General features: G+C 33.6%; 1 protein-coding gene across 1 annotated transcript in view; it reads right to left on the bottom strand.

Annotated features, from left to right (window-relative positions):
• LOC122814070 (active breakpoint cluster region-related protein-like) overlaps positions 1-12211 on the bottom strand; it is a 1143696-nt gene that overhangs the window by 810306 nt on the left and 321179 nt on the right. The gene's annotated exons all lie outside the window — the stretch shown is intronic.

Below are 12211 nucleotides of genomic sequence, written 5' to 3' on the forward strand. Positions count from 1 at the left end.
TTGAGGCACTGGATTCTCCTGGTGAGGAACCTCTGTAGTCCCCCCAGCTGCCGCATGTGCTTTGTGAAGTACATGCCGAGAGGGACATTGTACTCAATAATGGGTCTTGTAAGGGAAGAATACAGGGATATTATGACCACCTTGTCCCTGGATTAGATACCCTTACTAATGAGGTGGGCCATGTAGAAAGCTTTCTGTACAACAGAGGCAATATGATGGTCAAAAGTCAGTTTGCACTCAGTTATAATATTCAGGTGGTACATTCCGCACATCAGTAGATTGTACAGTCAATATGGTACATTCTGCTCATCAAATTATTACGCTATCAGAGAGGTGTACCATCTCTGATGGTATAATTGATAACTGATAATTCTATTTATCAGTTGATTATATCATCCATATGGTACATTATTTGCATTAATAGATTGTACCACCATATGGTGCATTCTGCACATTGGTTTTATACCATCCATATGGTACAGGCTATAGATCAATCGATTATACCATCCAATGTACATCAATAGATTACAGAACAATATGGTAAATTGGGTCCCCTACACATAACCAAAATGCTACTTACCCGACTTTCACATGATCAAGCAGAGAACACTGAAAGAACAAAACTCTGACCGCTCAGAACACTGATGTGGAACTAACGGTAAGTAACCCATTGGCCAACCCGACGAGAATACTAAAATGGAAGCAAAGACAGCACACCCATGTTGGTTGCTGCACCCCACACCCCCCTATGTGGGGGGCTACACTCCCCACACACCCTTAACTAAATATTCCAACTCTGAGATTGCACTACCATGGAGGTAAGGGGAAAAGGTCAATATGCCAGCTGAGCAATTACGTTCTGTTGGTTTTCCAAGCGCTCTGTGTTTTGTCCTTTCAGTGTTCTTGGCTTGATCATGTGAAAGTCGGGTAAGTGGCATTTCAGTTATGTCTAGGGGACCCAGTACATTCTATACAACACTATATTATACCACCAAGTGGTACATTCTGCAAATCAATAGATAATACCATGCATATGGTAAGTCATCACTGTCAGCCTTCTGCACAGATATAGAGTATACTGTTGTAGCACACTGAGTATAACATCAGAGCAGTAACACATCACTATCACCAGTCTGCACATTGGTGGTGTATATAGAATCAGTACTGTAACACATTGCTGCCAACCTTTTGTGCATTGATAGATTACACCATCAGTACACCAGGGCACTTTCATTTTTCTTTTGCTCACTAACAGTTCATACCACAAATACAACAGCACTCAACCAGTACCCCTCTACACATTGCTAGCGTCTGCACATTGATAGATTACAACAGTACATCAGGACATCAACACCACCCTTTCATCTATTGATACATTTTGCACAGCTACATATATTTTCAGTACTGTAAAACATCACTGCTAACTGTAACTCACATTGTCATGTTATACCATCAGTACAACAGCAACCCATTATGACCCCTCTATCCTTTGCTACAGTATACTGTCAGTATGGTAGCATTCTACAATTACACTTATGTGTCCCAGTACAGTGACACATGAGAATAACAGCATGTACCAATCACCCCTCCATTCATCAATACAGTATACCATCAGTATGGTAGCATGCCACAATTACACTTACACATCCCAGTACAATGAACCATCAGTATAACAGCATGTACCTATCACCCCTCTGTTTATCGATACGGTATACCATCAGCATGGCTGAATGCCTCAATTGCACTTATGTGTCCCAGTACAGTGACCCATGAAAATAACAGCATGCACACATCACCCCTCCATTCATCGATACAGTATACCATCAGTATGGTAGCATGCCACAATTACACTTATGTGTCCCAGTACGGTAACCCATGAGAATAACAGCATGTACCCATCACCCTTCTCACATTGACTCAAAACATCATTGGTATGACAGTACACCAGAATTACCTTTCACAGTACATCAGCATGATAGCATACTATGATTACCCTCCCACACATAAATACAATATCTCATTAATATTTAAACATATTACAGGTATCCTTACATCTATCAATACAATGTGCCATACATAGTTACAGTTTATTATTTATAAGGTAGAACATCATCTTTATATGTCCATACATTGTAATAGTATGTTATCACAATGGTAACACATCACATTTGCATATCCATACATTGTTACATTATGTTATTACTACAGTAATACATCACCTTTACATAGCCATACATTGTTATAGTACATTATCACTATGGTAACACATCACCTTTACATATCCATACATTGCTACAGTACATTACCACTACAGTAACACACCACCATTACATATCCATACCTTGTTACAGTAGATTATCACTATGGTAACACATCACCTATACATACCTATACATAGTTACAGTTTATTATTTATAAGGTAGAACATTATCTTTATGTGTCCATACATTGATATAGTATGTTATCACAATGGTAACACATCACCTTTACATATCCATATGTTGTTAATGTATATTATCACTACGGTAACACATCACCTTTACATATCCATACATTGTTATAGTATGTTATTACTACAGTAACACATCACCTTTACATATCCATACATTGATAGAGTATATTATCACTATGGTAACACATCACCTTTACATATCCATACGTTGTTACAGTACATTACCACTACAGTAATACACCACATGGTAACATGTCACCTTTACATATCTCTACGTTGTTACAGTATATTATCACTATGGTAACACATCACCTTTACATATCCATACATTGATACAGTACATTTTCACTATGGTAACACATCACCCTTATATAGCCATACATTGATACTGTATATTATCCCTATGGTAACACATCCCTTTTACATATCCATACTACAGTAATACATCACCTTTAAATAGTCATATGGTGTTATAGTACATTATCAGTATGGTACCACATCACTTTTACATATTCATATGTTGCTACAGTACATTACCACTGCAGTAACACACCACCTTTACATATCCATATGTTGTTACAGTATATTATCACTATGGTAACACATCACGTTTAGATCCATACATTGTTATTGTATATTACAACTACAGTAACACACTACCTTTACATATCCATATGTTGTTATGGTACATTACCACTACAGTAACACACAACGTTTACATATCCATACGTTGTTACAGTAAATTATCACGATGGTCACACATCACCTATACATATCTATATATTGTTACAGTTTATTATTTATATGGTAGAACATCACCTTTATGTGTTCATACATTGTAATAGTATGTTATCACAATGGTAACACTTCACCTTTGCATATCCATATGTTGTTACTGTATATTATCACTACGGTAACAAATCACCTTTACATATCCATATGTTGTTACTGTATATTATCACTACCATAACACATCACCTTTACATATCCATACATTGTTATAGTATGTTCCTAATACAGTAACACATCACCTTTACATATCCATACATTGATAGAGTATATTATCACTATGGTAACACATCACCTTAACATATCCATATGTTCTTACAGTACATTATCACTGTAGGAACACAACACCTTTACAGATCCATACGTTGTTGCAGTACATTACCACTACAGTAACACACCACCTTTACATATCCATACATTGTTACAGTATATTATCACTATGGTAACACATCACCTTTACTTATCCATAGATTGATACAGTATATTATCACTATGGTAACACATCACCTATACATATCCATACGTTGTTACAGTATGTTATTACTACAGTAATACATCACCTTAACATAGCCATATGTTGTTATAGTACATTATCACTATGGTAACACATCACATTTACATATCCATACGTTGCTACAGTACATTACCACTACAGTAACACAACAACTTTACATATCCATATGTTGTTACAGTATATTATCACTATGGTAACACATCACCTTTACATATCTATACGTTGTTATTGTATATTACCTCTACAGTAACACACTACCTTTACATATCCATATGTTGTTACAGTATATTACCACTACATTAACACACCACCTTTATATATCCATACATTGTTACAGTATACTATCACTATGGTAACACATCACCTTTACATGTCCATACATTGTTATTGTATATTACCACTACAGTAACACAGTAACTTTACATATCCATATGTTGTTACAGTATATTACCACTACAGTAACACACCACCTTTACATATCCATACATTGTTACAGTATATTATTACTATGGTAACACATCACCTTTACATATCCATATGTTGTTACTGTATATTATTACTACCATAACACATCACCTTTACATATCCATACATTGATAGAGTATATTATCACTATGGTAACACATCACCTTTACATATCCATATGTTGTTAAAGTACATTATCACTATGGTAACACAGCACCTTTACATATCCATACGTTGTTACACTATGTTATTATTACAGTAACCCATCACCTTTACATATCCATACATTGATAGAGTATATTATCACTATGGTAACGCATCACCTTTACATATCCATATGTTGTTACAGTACATTTCCGCTACAGTAACACACCACCTTTACATATCCATATGTTGTTACTGTATATTATCACTATTTCAACATATCACCTTTACATATCCATACGTTGTTATTGTATATTACCATTACAGTAACACACTACCTTTATATATCCATATGTTATTACAGTACATTACCACTACAGTAACACACCACCTTTACATATCCATATGTTGTTACAATATATTATCACTATGGTAACACATCACCTATACATATCTATACATTGTTACAGTTTATTATTTATATGGTAGAACATCACCTTTATGTGTCCATACATTGCTTTGCATATCCATATGTTGTTACTGTATATTATCACTATGGTAACACATCACCTTTACATATCCATATGTTGTTATTGTATATTATCACTACAGGAACACATCACCTTTACATATCCATACGTTGTCACAGTATGTTATTACTACAGTAACACATTTCCTTTACATATCTATACGTTGTTACAGTATGTTATTATTACAGTAACACATCATCTTTACATATCCATACATTGTTACAGTATATTACTACAGTAAAGCATCACCTTTACATATCCATACGTTGTTACAGTATGTTATTACTACAGTAACACGTCACCTTTACATATCCATACATTGATACAGTATATTATCACTATGGTAACATGTCACCTTTGCATATCCATACGTTGTTACAGTATATTATCACTACAGTAACACATCACCTTTGCATATCCAGATGTTGTTATTGTATATTATCACTACGGTAACACATCACCTTTACATATCCATATGTTGTTACTGTATATTCTCACTATAACATATCACCTTTACATATCCATACATTGTTACAGTACATTATCACTGCAGTAACACGCCACCTTTACATATCCATATGTTGTTACAGTATATTAGCACTATGGTAATACATCACCTTTACATATCCATACGTTGATACAGTATATTTTCACTATGGTAATATATCACCCTTATATATTCACACGTTTATACAGTATATTATCACTATGGTAACACATCACCTTTACATATCCATACATTGATACAGTATATTGTCACTATGGTAACACATCATCTTTACATATCCATATGTTGTTATAGTATGTTATTACTACAGTAACACATCACCTTTACATATCCATACATTGATACAGTATATTATCACTATGGTAACACATTACCTTTACATATCCATATGTTGTTACAATATGTTATTACTGCAGTAGCACACATCACCTTTACATAGCCATATGTTGTTTCCATATGTGTTATCACTATGGCAATACATCACCTCTACATAGCCATAAGTTGTTACTATATATTATCACTATGGTAACACATCACCTTTGCATATCTATATGTTGTTACAGTATATTATCACTATGGTAAGGGTCTATATTAGAACACAGAACATTCAAAATGTCGAGTGTTCTAATATCGAACCCTATGAATCAAAAATTTAAAACATTGAACATTCAGAACAGCAAATTTTTTTCTAGGGAAAAAATGTGCTCTTCCAAAACACATACACACAACACAAGCACACCAAACAAACAGCAATCCACACACATACAACTAAACTCTTACACCTAACCCTACACTAAACTATACATACACCACTAACTATCCACTTACCTTAACCAAAACCCTAACCCTAAGGGCCATCACTATCGCACAGTCACCTCACCCACGCCCTAACCCTAACTCACCTACACCGCCCTAACCCTCACATCCACACAATCGCACACTTACCTGACCCGCACCCTAACCCTATCTCACCTAACCCGCCCTAACCCTAACATCCACACAATCACACACTTATCTGAACCCGACCCGTAACTTTCCACCACAGCGCTGAAAATACTGGAGCAAAGGAAATGGACAACCAAATTCTTTCCCTAGGAAAAAATTTGGTTTTCTGTTTCTTTGATATTTTCAGCATTCGCTGAAAACAGGTTGACATTAGAACACTCGAAATTTTGAACATTCGGTGTTCTGATATAGACCCTATGGTAACACATCACCTTTACATATCCATATGTTGTTAGAATCACTATGGTAGCACATCACCTTTGCATATCCATACGTTGATACAGTATATTATTAGTAAGGTAACGTCAACTTTACACACACACACACACATATATATATATATATATATATATATATATATATATATATATATATACATTGTTACAGTATATTATCACTAAGGTAAGACATCACCTTTACATATCCATACGTTGTTACAGTATGTTATTACTACAGTAACACATCACCTTTACATATCCATACATTGTTACAGTACATTATCACTATGGTAACACATCACCTTTACATCTCAATATATTGTTACAATCACTATGGTAACACATCACCTTTACATATCCATACATTTTTACAGTACATACAATATGCAGGTGGTCAACATTCTCATCTAGTTTCTTAGATCTTTCAAATGCTTTCAATACTATTTTATCCCCTCCTTTTTCTTAACAAACTCTCTCAAACTGGACTATCCCCCCTTTAATTCAACTGTTTTTCAACCTATCTGTCAAACAGGCAACAAGCAAGTCGATGGGACTCCTTCCTTTCTTCTTATCTCACTAATCCCAGTGGTGTTCCCCAGGGGTCTATTTTGGGGACTCAGTATTCAGCATTTTTATTAATAATCTGCACTTATCACTTATCTGTGGCTCTATCATTCAACATGTCGATGATTCCGCAATTATTTGCTCCGCTGAATCTATTCCGAAGCTCCAGCATACTCCCCAACTAGCATTTTCCTCCATTGAAAATTGGTTTACCAAACATCACTTGTTACTCAATCCTAAGAAAACCAAGCTACTTGTTTTTCTCCCTAAGAAAAATACTCCCATAAACAAAGACCAGCTTACTATACTCTCCCCAAACCAAACTTCTATTGAAATAGTTTCCCATACTAAACTACCAGGGGTTATTATAGATGAGCACTTAACATTTGGTCTACATGTTCTACGCATCATTTAAAAAAATCACCAAAAACTGGGCTTGCTGTACAGGCACAACAAATTCCTTAACTTCACCAACAAATAAAAAAAAACTTGCCATCACTTAACTTCTCCCATCTCTGACCTGTGCTGCTCCATTATTCACCAACTTACTTTCTACCCTAAAATCAAAATCAGAAATCTGCTAAAATAAAATTGGCAGATTTACTATTAATGCCTCTTATGCTACCTACCACTGTACTGTATTACACTCTTTAAATTGGTTTGAATTATTGCACTATCTCTCCTATATTAAATTAACTTTAGCCCACAAACCTTCAGTATGTCCTGCCTTCGCCACCTTATTCAGTGACTACCTACCCAACAGGTCCCTTAGATCGGAAAATCAACATCTTCTACAGATTAATAAACCAAAACATCGTGCAGGCCAGTGTCTGTACTCCTACTCTGTAGCCAGAATCTGGAAGTCTCTTCCTCTCACTGTTAGATTCAACCCTCAAATTGCTCCTTTTAAAACTTCCTTAATAACTGTCCTTCCTCCATTTGAAGCTGTAACTGTTTCACACCTCCTGTATTTAATGCCTAATATCTTCTCTATTAGTATTACTACTGCCCTAACTTACAACTCCAGTCTGAAAGACAACTTCCCTTTTATCTCTACTTCTACAAATGTTTTTTTTCTCTACTACTATACCTATGCAAGCACTATTTTCCCTCTCAAAATGTTTTCATTATTCAACTGTGTTCTGTAAGTTTCTTCTGCATGCATATATGAATTACATAATGATATGTTTATTGAAACTCTGAAGTCAAATTGCCTGTAATATTTTTTTTATTTTTTATTTATATGCTGTTTTGTATGTCCTATGTATGTATGAATTCAAAATTGTATTTTGCTTTAACCTCTGAAGTTAACTTGCCTGTATAATTTATTTAATCGTTCAAGATTGTTACATGCACTTAAGCTTTTCTCCCCAGGCCTCCACTGAAAATGGTCTCTCATGGCCCAGTGGACTATCCCGGTAATCAAATGCCAATCAATAAATAAATAAATAGGATTAGCACCTTTATATAGCCATACATTGCTACAATATATTATCACTACAGTAATAGATGCCCATATATTGTTGCAGTATATTGTCACTACGGTAACACGTCACCTTTACATATCCATACATTTTTACTGTATATTAGCACTATGGTAACATGTCACCTTTACATATCCTATCCATACATTGTTGCAGTATATTGTCACTACGGTAACACACCACCTTTACATATCCATACATTCTTATAGTATATTATTACTGTGGTAACACATTACCTTTACATATCCATACATTGTTATAGTATATTATGACTGTGGTAACACATTACCTTTATATATCCATACATTGTTATAATATATTATGACTGTGGTAACACATTACCTTTACATGTCCATACACTGTTATAGTATATTATGACTGTGGTAATACATTACCTTTACATATCCATACATTTTTATAGTATATTATGACTGTGGTAACACATTACCTTTACATATCCATACATTGCTGCAGTATATTGTCACTATGGTAACACGTCACCTTTACATAGCCATATGTTGTTACTGTATATTATCACTATGGTAATATGTCACATTTACATATCCATACATTGTTGCAGTATATTGTCACTAGGGTAACACACCACCTTTACATATCCATACGTTGCTATAGTATATTATGACTGTGGTAACACATTACCTTTACATATCCATACATTGTTATAGTATATTATGACTGTGGTAACACATTACCTATACATATCCATCCATTGTTATAGTATATTATGACTGTGGTAACACATTTCCTTTACATATCCATAAATTGCTGCAGTATATTGTCACTACGGTAACACGTCACCTTTACATAGCCATATGTTGTTACTTTATATTATAACTATGGTAACATGTCACCTTTACATAGCCATACATTGTTGCAGTATATTGGCACTGCGGTAACACACCACCTTTACATATCCATACGTTGCTATAGTATATTATGACTGTGGTAACACATTACCTTTACATATCCATTCATTGTTATAGTATATTATGACTGTGGTAACACATTACCTTTACATATCCATACATTGTTATAGTATATTATGACTGTGGTAACACATTACCTTTACATATCCATACATTGTTATAGTATATTATGACTGTGGTAACACATTACCTTTACATATCCATACACTGTTATAGTATTTTATGACTGTGGTAACACATTACCTTTACATATCCATTCATTGTTATAGTATATTATGACTGTGGTAACACATTACCTTTACATATCCATACATTGTTATAGTATTTTATGACTGTGGTAACACATTACCTTTACATGTCCATACACTGTTATAGTATTTTATGACTGTGGTAACACATTACCTTTACATATCCATTCATTGTTATAGTATATTATGACTGTGGTAACACATTACCTTTACATATCCATACGTTGTTATAGTATATTATGACTGTGGTAACACATTACCTTTACATATCCATACGTTGCTATAGTATATTATGACTGTGGTAACACATTACCTTTACATATCCATACATTGTTATAGTATATTATGACTGTGGTAACACATTACCTTTACATGTCCATACATTGTTATAGTATATTATGACTGTGGTAACACATTACCTTTACATATCCATTCATTGTTATAGTATATTATGACTGTGGTAACACATTACCTTTACATATCCATACACTGTTATAGTATTTTATGACTGTGGTAACACATTACCTTTACATATCCATTCATTGTTATAGTATTTTATGACTGTGGTAACACATTACCTTTACATATCCATACATTGTTATAGTATTTTATGACTGTGGTAACACATTACCTTTACATATCCATACATTGTTATAGTATTTTATGACTGTGGTAACACATTACCTTTACATGTCCATACACTGTTATAGTATTTTATGACTGTGGTAACACATTACCTTTACATATCCATTCATTGTTATAGTATATTATGACTGTGGTAACACATTACCTTTACATATCCATACATTGTTATAGTATATTATGACTGTGGTAACACATTACCTTTACATATCCATACATTGTTATAGTATATTATGACTGTGGTAACACATTACCTTTACATATCCATTCATTGTTATAGTATTTTATGACTGTGGTAACACATTACCTTTACATATCCATACATTGTTATAGTATTTTATGACTGTGGTAACACATTACCTTTACATATCCATACATTGTTATAGTATTTTATGACTGTGGTAACACATTACCTTTACATATCCATACATTGTTATAGTATATTATGACTGTGGTAACACATTACCTTTACATATCCATTCATTGTTATAGTATATTATGACTGCGGTAACACATTACCTTTACATATCCATACGTTGCTATAGTATATTATGACTGTGGTAACACATTACCTTTACATATCCATACATTGTTATAGTATATTATGACTGTGGTAACACATTACCTTTACATATCCATTCATTGTTATAGTATATTATGACTGCGGTAACACATTACCTTTACATATCCATACGTTGCTATAGTATATTATGACTGTGGTAACACATTACCTTTACATATCCATACATTGTTATAGTATATTATGACTGTGGTAACACATTACCTTTACATATCCATTCATTGTTATAGTATATTATGACTGGTAACACATTACCTTTACATATCCATACGTTGCTATAGTATATTATGACTGTGGTAACACATTACCTTTACATATCCATACATTGTTATAGTATATTATGACTGTGGTAACACATTACCTTTACATATCCATACATTGTTATAGTATATTATGACTGTGGTAACACATTACCTTTACATATCCATTCATTGTTATAGTATATTATGACTGTGGTAACACATTACCTTTACATGTCCATACATTGTTATAGTATATTATGACTGTGGTAACACATTACCTTTACATATCCATACATTGTTATAGTATATTATGACTGTGGTAACACATTACCTTTACATATCCATTCATTGTTATAGTATATTATGACTGTGGTAACACATTACCTTTACATGTCCATACATTGTTATAGTATATTATGACTGCGGTAACACATTACCTTTACATATCCATACATTGTTATAGTATATTATGACTGTGGTAACACATTACCTTTACATATCCATTCATTGTTATAGTATATTATGACTGTGGTAACACATTACCTTTACATATCCATACATTGTTATAGTATATTATGACTGTGGTAACACATTACCTTTACATATCCATACATTGTTATAGTATATTATGACTGTGGTAACACATTACCTTTACATATCCATACATTGTTATAGTATATTATGACTGCGGTAACACATTACCTTTACATATCCATACATTGTTATAGTATATTATGACTGTGGTAACACATTACCTTTACATATCCATACATTGTTATAGTATTTTATGACTGTGGTAACACATTACCTTTACATATCCATTCATTGTTATAGTATTTTATGACTGTGGTAACACATTACCTTTACATATCCATACGT

Source organism: Protopterus annectens, chromosome 10.part0, assembly GCF_019279795.1.
Source record: "Protopterus annectens isolate FY-2018-M chromosome 10.part0, PAN1.0, whole genome shotgun sequence".
Taxonomy (NCBI): Eukaryota; Metazoa; Chordata; order Ceratodontiformes; family Protopteridae; genus Protopterus; species Protopterus annectens.